This window comes from Mchenga conophoros, linkage group LG16, assembly GCF_057382185.1.
Source record: "Mchenga conophoros isolate Kocher_MC1m ecotype Shallow Benthic linkage group LG16, M_conophoros_male_GT1.1, whole genome shotgun sequence".
Taxonomy (NCBI): domain Eukaryota; kingdom Metazoa; phylum Chordata; class Actinopteri; order Cichliformes; family Cichlidae; genus Mchenga; species Mchenga conophoros.
Window position 1 is genome coordinate 37,732,566 of NC_140541.1, and position 9,039 is coordinate 37,741,604.

Below are 9,039 nucleotides of genomic sequence, written 5' to 3' on the forward strand. Positions count from 1 at the left end.
AGATAAGAAAACCGAAACACTTAGCCCGCGCCCTCTGAGGAGCGGTGCTGAGGATGAGGATGGGGGATGAAGAGGAAAGTCGCGCAAAACCGAAACTTTCTTTTGCGTTTGATTTAGTGGGTTGCTTAGATGATTGTGAAAGACGATGATGAATTTGATTAAGAAGTGGACAAAGAGGAAAAAAGAATGTTAAAGCTGAAGGTGTTTATGAGCTCTAAGGGAACATCCAAACCTCATGAATTATTTTTATTTTTATTTATTTAAAAAAAACATTATTTATAATGAGATTTATAATCAGTCCCGTAACTTACCACTGACCCACTATTTCAAAAAATTAGTCCATGACTCATTCCAGACTCGTGGTTGAAGGGCTGCTCCACTGAGTCCACGTCCGTGAAATTACGCAGACATATTGAGAAAACAGTCCAACATTAAGGCAATAGTACCTGAGATATATTTCCATGTATAAGCGCTGTGGGTAAAGCCCCACAAAGCCTACTGCACTTTCTATAATGCAACCAGCAGCATAATTGTTTCTAGCTATAAACTGAATGCACTTTGCTCCATATACAGGATGGAGGTGGCTTTCAGATCGAAAAGATTGAAGCAAAGCGCCTTAAATCTGCATTTTTCTGTTGACCAACAGGGGGCACCTCTTCTAGTTGCAAAAGGAAGTCGGATTTCTTAAAAGCCCGTGGAAAAACCATCCAGCTGTTCCCCTGATGTGTGGAACAGCTGGTGTAACAGTTACCTGATAGGTTTTAGGGTCTGGTGATGGTGATGGTCAGTGTCACTGTTTAGAACGGGTAGAATCTCGAGGTCAGTTCTTCAAACTCAGAAACCAGTAAAGTCACAACCACTCCTGCTGACGTCATCAGGGCGGACAGTTTTCTCAGAACCGAGGAAGGAGTTTTTTTCACGGACCATCTCAAGCATCCACGTGAAAACAGTCCAAGATGTAAGCTGGATGTTGGTTTGCAAAGTTTGGTAAATCTGAAGGTCCTTATGCATGAAAGCATGAAGAACTGAGGCGTTGTTAAACTTGCTGGCTCCCGTTGCTGTCCAAACCTTGCCTGTGTGTCATGGACTTTAATCGTTCTGTTTAAACGACTATAAAGTTTAAGAAAAAGCTCCCTGGTTGATGAACACCACATGATATCGCTCATCTCAGTGCTTTATGAGCAGGCTAGAGTAAAGAATTAGAAACCACAAATAAAAAGGTTTTCCCCACCAGTGCAGTGAAGCAAGCATTCTGCCAGCACGGAGTAACCAAAGTAGTAAAACACTACACAAGTTTAGCGTTCAGACGCAATTAAGTTGCGATACACAAATTTAGAAGCTCAGGGAAACAATCCCACATCAAGTTTTCTTCCAGTGGGATTTATCACAGCACCCTGATCTGCAAGATTTGGCGGGGACGGCAACTTTGTGACTAATTATTTCAAGGCATCTAAGGAAAGCTGGATTGCTAATAGACTTGGTGGTTTTGGGTCTCTGACTTCAGCAGGATGTGTCGCATGCTGTCATCTGGAGCCCTTTGTGTCTCTGGCTCTCGTCATGACTGATAATAAAATTACTTTCTGAATCACAGTTCTTTATAAACATGACTGATACTTTACCCCCCTCTTTCCACTTGGAGAATCAAAAACAGCAGCACAGAGGGCCTCTTTTGTAACGCAGCGAGGCCGTCCTGTACGCCAACCTGCAAAAAGGTGTTTAAAAGGTTTTTCTGTGCTGTAAAACACGAACAGGAAACCAAACAAAAAGAGGAAAACAGAGAGAAAAAGATCACATGACGAAATTAATAAGACAAGAAACCAAAAGACATTAAATCAAAAATTAAATTTGTCAAGTAAATTTTTACTTCTGACTGACTAGAAATATTGAGCTCATTTAAGCTTAATCTCATATTCATGTTCAAACTGAATCTCACTGAAGAAGGACAAACTTTACCACAAATCTCTTTATTTAGAGCTACCGTGCAGAACATTGGCCATCGCATTCTGGCCTTTGCCAAACATTCTCACACAGTGAGACAGAGTCTGTCGACAGTGTGCAAAGTTTGTGTTATATGTAGTGACATGAAGAAGAGTAGCCCCATGGAGGGAGAGTAAGCCACAGCCGCTGAGTTTCTGAAAGAGCCAGTCGAAATGTTTTGATGCTCCAGCAACTTGGAGTTAATGTCATCCTCATGAATGGGCAAACAGCTTTAGTGTGAGGAGGGGCTAAACACACACATGCATGATGCTTTTTTGCTCGTAGACATGGATATTACACGTACTCTACATCAGTGTGGACAAGTGTGTTATTTAGTAACTCATCCAAAAGTGATTGTGTAATTATTCCCATTGTCAGAAGGCGGAGACAAAAACTTCCCACAGCAAATTTCAGCAGTAGTGTTTGTGAAATACGTCGGAGATGATAAGTTGGAGGCTTGTTTTTCAAAATATGGATACGGGTCCCAGCAGGAAACTTTGACACACGCATTGCATATTCATTTTGTGTGCACAAGTCACACGTATGTAAAAATGTACTTCAGACAGCATGCACATGCAGACTGGGCCTGTGCACGCACACACACACACACACACACACACACACACACACACACACACACACACACACACACCTCTGTTTCCCTTTCCTCACCACTGTGAGTGTGTTTCTGCTTGCATTTATTAAAAATTATGTGGGAAACATTACAGAGCTCCTCTCACATTCTCTGACTCTTGTGTCTAGAGACCTAAAGACTTTATTTTTGTCAAGTCCACTTGCCAGCTTCCTAATTTTGTTTCTCAAGGCTTTTGTTTTAACACGATTTTCCCGTTACCCTTATTATTTTTATCTTGCACTGTTCACCCTAACTTGCTAGGCGACATGAAATACAAAACCACTGAAGGTTTAATTCAATAATAAACTAAAACACGGAGTTTTCCCAATAGCGCCTGTGTTCTTGTTGAGCTGCAGTGTCTGGTGCTGTTGAATCTTTATTGTCCTGCAGGGAGAGAAACGACTAAGCTAAGTTTTCCCAGCAGCGAGTGCCGTGTAAACACATAACGTCATATAGCACGTATGAATATGTAGTTTATGGTCTTGTCCAATCAAAAGCATTCATTTAGCACTATATTGAAATATACAGAAACATGAGATTGACATTTTTCCCTTTGTACTCCAGTTTGCGTATTTTAGCTTGATGTGTTGCTTCACACAGTTCAAAACTCAATTTGATGTGTGCCTGTCATTGCAGGCTCAACAGAAAGTATTTCCCTTCCAGAGGTCAGGTCTTCTCTGATTTTTATCTGTAATAAATGTTACATTTTTAAATTTACCCCAGTTGTGAAGTAAGACGTCCCAAACTGTTTTCCATATTCTGAAACGTGTGTGATGGACACAAAGGTTTAGATGGCAGATTTACATTTAAAATGATGATTGTTAGATATGCTGATGATTTGTCTCATTAGGGTTTAATTTAGATCATAATTAAGCTAAAATCACGCACCGACGTGTCAACAACACTCGTCATTATAACATAACTGACTTCAGAGGTTGAAAGTGCAGTTTAAATATGATTAGCAGAAAGGAAATGATCTGGGTTTTATATGCATTTAACTACTGAAAAACCTCTTCATATTATTATTATTCATATTAACAAATATTCTGTATGCTATATTCTTTTAGAGACCAAACTTATACCAGAAGAATCTGCTCAGAGCTCAAACAGGTCCAAGTTGCACAAAATGCTGATTTACTTTAGTTATTTTGCTTTTTATGGCAACATTTCACTCCTTATAACTGGATTTTGCAAAATGATGCAAAACATTGAAGTGCATTTAAATGACACAAAATGTGCTAAAAGCAGCAAACTGCTGATATGCACTTGCCTGATAATCACACGGGCAGGTTTTCTGCTGATTAATCAAAGCAGTAGTGGTGCTGGTGAGAGTTTTTCATGGATAAAGGTGAGCTCTGAAACTGTATCAGGTGGGAGCGGCGGCAATACTCTCACTTAACTCTGGGCAAGAAAGCAAGCAATGAAAAAAAGTGTTGAAGTTGCTGTTTTTATGTGGATAAAAATTTCTTTTCGTTTATCTGCAAAGTTCGTCTGCACCGCTCCCCTCGTGCTTGGTTGAAAACCTCGGTAACTTTGGTCTGATTACGTCTCTGACACTTGTAAAGTCAAAGGTTGAAGCGTTGTGTCTTTACCTCAGAGCCTATCACGCGGTGCAGTGATGGACTTTCCTTAGTTTGAGCTCCCCCGGTGTTGTTTTTTACTGCAGTGACCTTTTGAAGATGAACTTCACCGCTGCAGACATTGCAGAGTGGATGTCCTGGTTACCTTCACTGAGTCAAAAGTCACACACGTGACACAAATAAAATAAAAGGTAGTTTAGCCTGATCTGATTGATGATAGAAGCTCAGGTATAATTACAACATTCAGTAATTTAAAGATAGCTCGTGGCTATTTTGCTAAATCCCTCATCATCTCTCTGCCTCTTGGCTTTTCTGTACCTCACTCTTTACCTCAGCACATGGGGTAATGACACTCTGACCGCACACTGTGCATGTGCAGTTTATTAACCAACATAAGTTATGTTTGTCACACCCTCGCTCTCAGTGTCTCTCTGAGAAGGGAGTTCAGGCAAAGTTCACATTTCTTTGAGAGTTTTGGACCGAATTGACGAAAATGAGCAAAGCAGAGGAGAGCGGCGGAGCAGAGGTTAGTCAATTACAAGGCTCAGCTCTAGTAACAAACTTCTAACAAGCAAATTCTTGGCTCTGCGCTCATGTGTGTGTTTTTGGGTTTTTGTGTTTTTGAAGACGTGCAGGAGACAGAATGAGAGGAGAAAAATAGCGTGGGTACTTGCGAGACTGTCAATAACCAAGAGTTTGTATGTTTTTGCATGCAGGCAGGATTCGACGAATACTGCGAAGAAAGCAGCAACTGTGCAATTACATCAAGCTCGGACAAATGACAGGGCTTCCAATTAAACCATCTGCATTTGAGATCAATAGCATATGATTCGAGGCATGTTTTGAAAAACAGAAAGCTAAAAATAAGAGGAGTGAAAAAGGACGTGTATGCAAGCGTTACTGTGTCCCACTCACGTCTCTTTATTTTTCCCAAACGCCTGGCGCAGTCACAATCACCACTTTCCTACAAAACAAGCAAACATTATCTTATGGTCTCTGTACCTGAGGCCAGCTTCAGCAGTTGGGATTGGACCACTCCTGTGGTGGGTGGATCCAAGTTTCTTGTTTGGACTGAGCTGCCGTGGGCTCTGCCACCTGTTCCCCCAGGTAGTACCCTGGTATTCCTGCCTCAGGTAAGGTTGCTGCATATAGATTTTGGTCTTTGTGAGGCTCATTAGTGTCAAACTTGATCCAGCCTCTCGTGCAGGAGACGTTGTCTCCAACAACAAACCCTTCCTCCAAGATGGTGATCCATGGAGGGGGACAAGGTAGAGAGATTGTGCCTCTCAGAAGGCTTCGGCTGACCTCAGTATCCCCCCTGCCTGGGAAGGGGGATTGTTCCTCCCACGACCCTGATGAGCAGTAGAAATTATTATGTTTGCTTTTTCACGTCATCAGAGCTGAAACAAATGTGTTTTTATTGCTGGAAGGTATTGTAGCTGTGTTGCAATCGCATGCTGAGGCCACAGTGTGATTCCAATCAATAAATCCTTCTTTTCGGAGAACAAAAATATCCTCAGGTAGTGAGAACTGCCGTTATTTTGGATGACCCTAATGACTCGCAGAATGTACAGTGAACACATGCTGCAGAAGAGATAAGTCTTCACTTAGGCTCCTTTAACAAAACAGGCACCAGAGTGAGAGGTTAAACTTGACTTTTTCCCCCCGGTGAAGGAAAAAGAAAATATTTTGGGGGTGTATTTTTTGGGAAATGGAGAGAATGAAAGAGTCATGTTTTCTTTAACTCTTAACACACACTCTTCCCCTTTTGTTTCCACCTTTAAAGCTTTGAGGTTATTCGCAGCTCGACAGTGAAGATTTTTACAAACCTTCATTAAATCTGCATAAAATGTGCGTAAAGGAAACTATTTAAGGTTTTACTATGTTAAACCTTTTTTCGTCATTTGATATCGTTGCTGTTTCGTGTCCTTGCATTTATACCATTATACCCTTTCTCCAGCCAGCATGCAAAAATCGTTTTTTCTTCCATCCTTTTTATGTCTGTTTTATATCTTTGGACTACAATTTAAAACTTGGAAACTCTGAATAAAGTTTCTGGTTAGAATTATCTTGCTCTGTAAATACACTGATCATTTTCTGGAAGTTTTATAAGAATTTTCAGGAAATAGAAAAGTAACAAAAATAATGACAAAATGTACACTTTAAACTACAACGGGTATTTTAAAGTTTTCACTGTTTGTCTGTGTTTTGTGCACCAGGATTTAGTGTTCTGTTCAAAACACATTTAACACAAATGCCAGATGTGTCAAATATGATTCAAATTAAAACACATATATGCAAATGAAGGTCAGAAGGTTCAAAAACACACAAAAAACCAAACAAACAAAAGGATTTTTCTAGCAATAATTTCATGATTCAGGCTTTGAAGGGTTAAATTCTCCAGTGGTCACAATGATGGGTTTGAAACCAGTCCACAATCTCTCTAAAACCTCATTCCTCTTTAACTTTCTCTTTCTTCATCGCAAACAACCCAGTGATGTTCAGAAAGGATGCTTTCATGGAATTTTAGCGACTATCTGAAGCTGAAATCGCTAGCTCTGCAAACCCCTCGAAAAGAACACTCAACGAGAATTTGCCACCATAAAATCAAATTTGAAAATCTGCTTCAGCCAAAGAAAGAACATGTTTTGTTTCTTAGTATGAAACCAAGGAGCTGAGCATGGACAGCAGAGGCAACACACCTACAAATGCTGCAGAGCACATACGCACACAGTCACACACACTCACCAAATCTTTTGTGCTCAGAGAAATCAGACGTGCTTGTTTTGTTTTACTGCCTCGTTTACCCCTGGGTATCCCTAATCTTTCACGTTTGCATGCCATTGTTGTCTCACGACGTTTTTGTCTGTGTGTGTGTGTGTCTGTGCTCATGTATGTGCTTTAGTGTGAGTGTATGCAAAGTAGCAGTTGCAACAGGTCCAACGGTATATGCACAAAGTTTCAGAGCTCCAGAGCAAAAATGCAGTATAACTGTCTTCACTTTCTCACACACAATCCAAAACAAATGTCCACACTGAGAGAAATAAGGGGCTGATTGATCTAAACGTGCATGGATTACAAGTTATGGCCATTTATTGTTTTAAACCTTTGCTTTAAATTTGGTGAATCTATGTTGTGCTTGATTATAGTTCCATTTTCACTGTTTTAATTTACTCTATTTTTTAAATTGTTATTATCATTATCATTGCCATCAGTGCTCTGATGACGTCTGTCAAGACAGACGAGATGGAGTGAGCAAGAGGACCAACTTTCCAACGAATCAACTTTCTGCTCCAAGTGCGCCATCTAGTGTTCAAACACCAAAATGAATAAATCCGTTCAGAGTGTTTAGTTTTCCTGATTTCCTCAGTCCTGCTGTGCTGCATGACAGACACACTAAACCTTAGTAAAAGTGCACGATGCTGCACAAACACTAAGCTGGAGACGGCGGATGTCTCGGGACATTGTTGCTCGTTCATCTCCCTCATTAGACAAATGGAAAGGATTCTGTGTATGCTGATCACAATATGCCAATATACATGTCTGAGCACATTGCTAACCTGCTTCCCATCAAGGCATTTCATGACTTTTGTTGTACAAACAGCCGTGTTTATTGTCTCTGTCCTGGGAGAAAGCGTCCTGCCTGGTCTTCACACAGGAACCGACTCTGAGCCAAAGCAGTCGGAGCAGACACCAGGCCCCTTCTGTCTCCCACCAACTTCTGGCAGCCATGTTTTCACAACCCAAGATAACAGAGAAGAAGGAGAAGACACGGGGCAGAGAGACGGTAACAGAGTTTGATAAATGGCACACATGCAAGCAGGAGAGCGAGTGTGTGAGAGATGAAGAGCGAGAGAGACGGAGAGAGGAAGCAACAGAGATGCGGGACAGATGTAGGGAGATTTAGGGGAGTGGGTGGTGAAGGAGCGAGATGAGCAAAAGATACATTGCGAGGTCATCTTAATGTTTATCCACCCACTACAATGATGTGGGTCAATGAGTGTTTCTCAAGAAAGAAAGTGTTGTTTTAGGGTGTTGCAATGATAGCAGGTTCCTTGAGAAAAGCACACATAATTTCTCATATAGTATATTTTTCAAGGAGTATAGGGCCATTTTGCCAAAATACTTTTTTTAAAGAGCGAGAGAGAAACCACTCTAGCAGAGCTTTATCTGCAAAGCAATTTATTTTTAACACAGCACTCCAGTCACTTCACGTTCAGGAACAACCCTGAGCAAGATTACTCACGTCACGCGCTCTCGATGTGTTTAACTGTACGGTAAATGCCGTTGAGGAATCCCCAGGCGAGCTTTACCTAAAAGGTGAGTAAGTGATGTGCACAAAATGGACTATTAAATCTCTGAGCACTGGCAGCCAAGTTGGGTGGGCTGTGGGACTTAGGCATCACCTCCAGGGCCTGCATTAACTCATAAAGATCACTGTCTCTCCCAAACACACCGAGACTGTGTGTGCAGATTTGTGCATTTTGAAAGCACGATGAATGCTGTGCGTATACATACAGGTTTCGTGAGCTCAGTTTGCTTTAAGTATGTTTCTCTGTTTCTCCCACTCCTGTAATTATGGTCGTTGGTATCAGATGAAACCCCACACAGAGCCGATCTCTGGATGTGCCCTTTGCATAAGCAACATCTTGCTGCTAGATTGATGGAGGACCGGAGGAGAGTTCACACAAATGGAGGAGAATTATAGTGTCGAGTTACCTCCAAGTTCTTTTTCTGTGTCGCTTTCTTACTTTTGTTATCTTGTTTCAGTCTCTCCTTTCCCTTCTTTTTTTCCTCTGTTCATTAATTTTCCCTCGCTCATCGCTCATTTCTCTACAGTGGCCCACT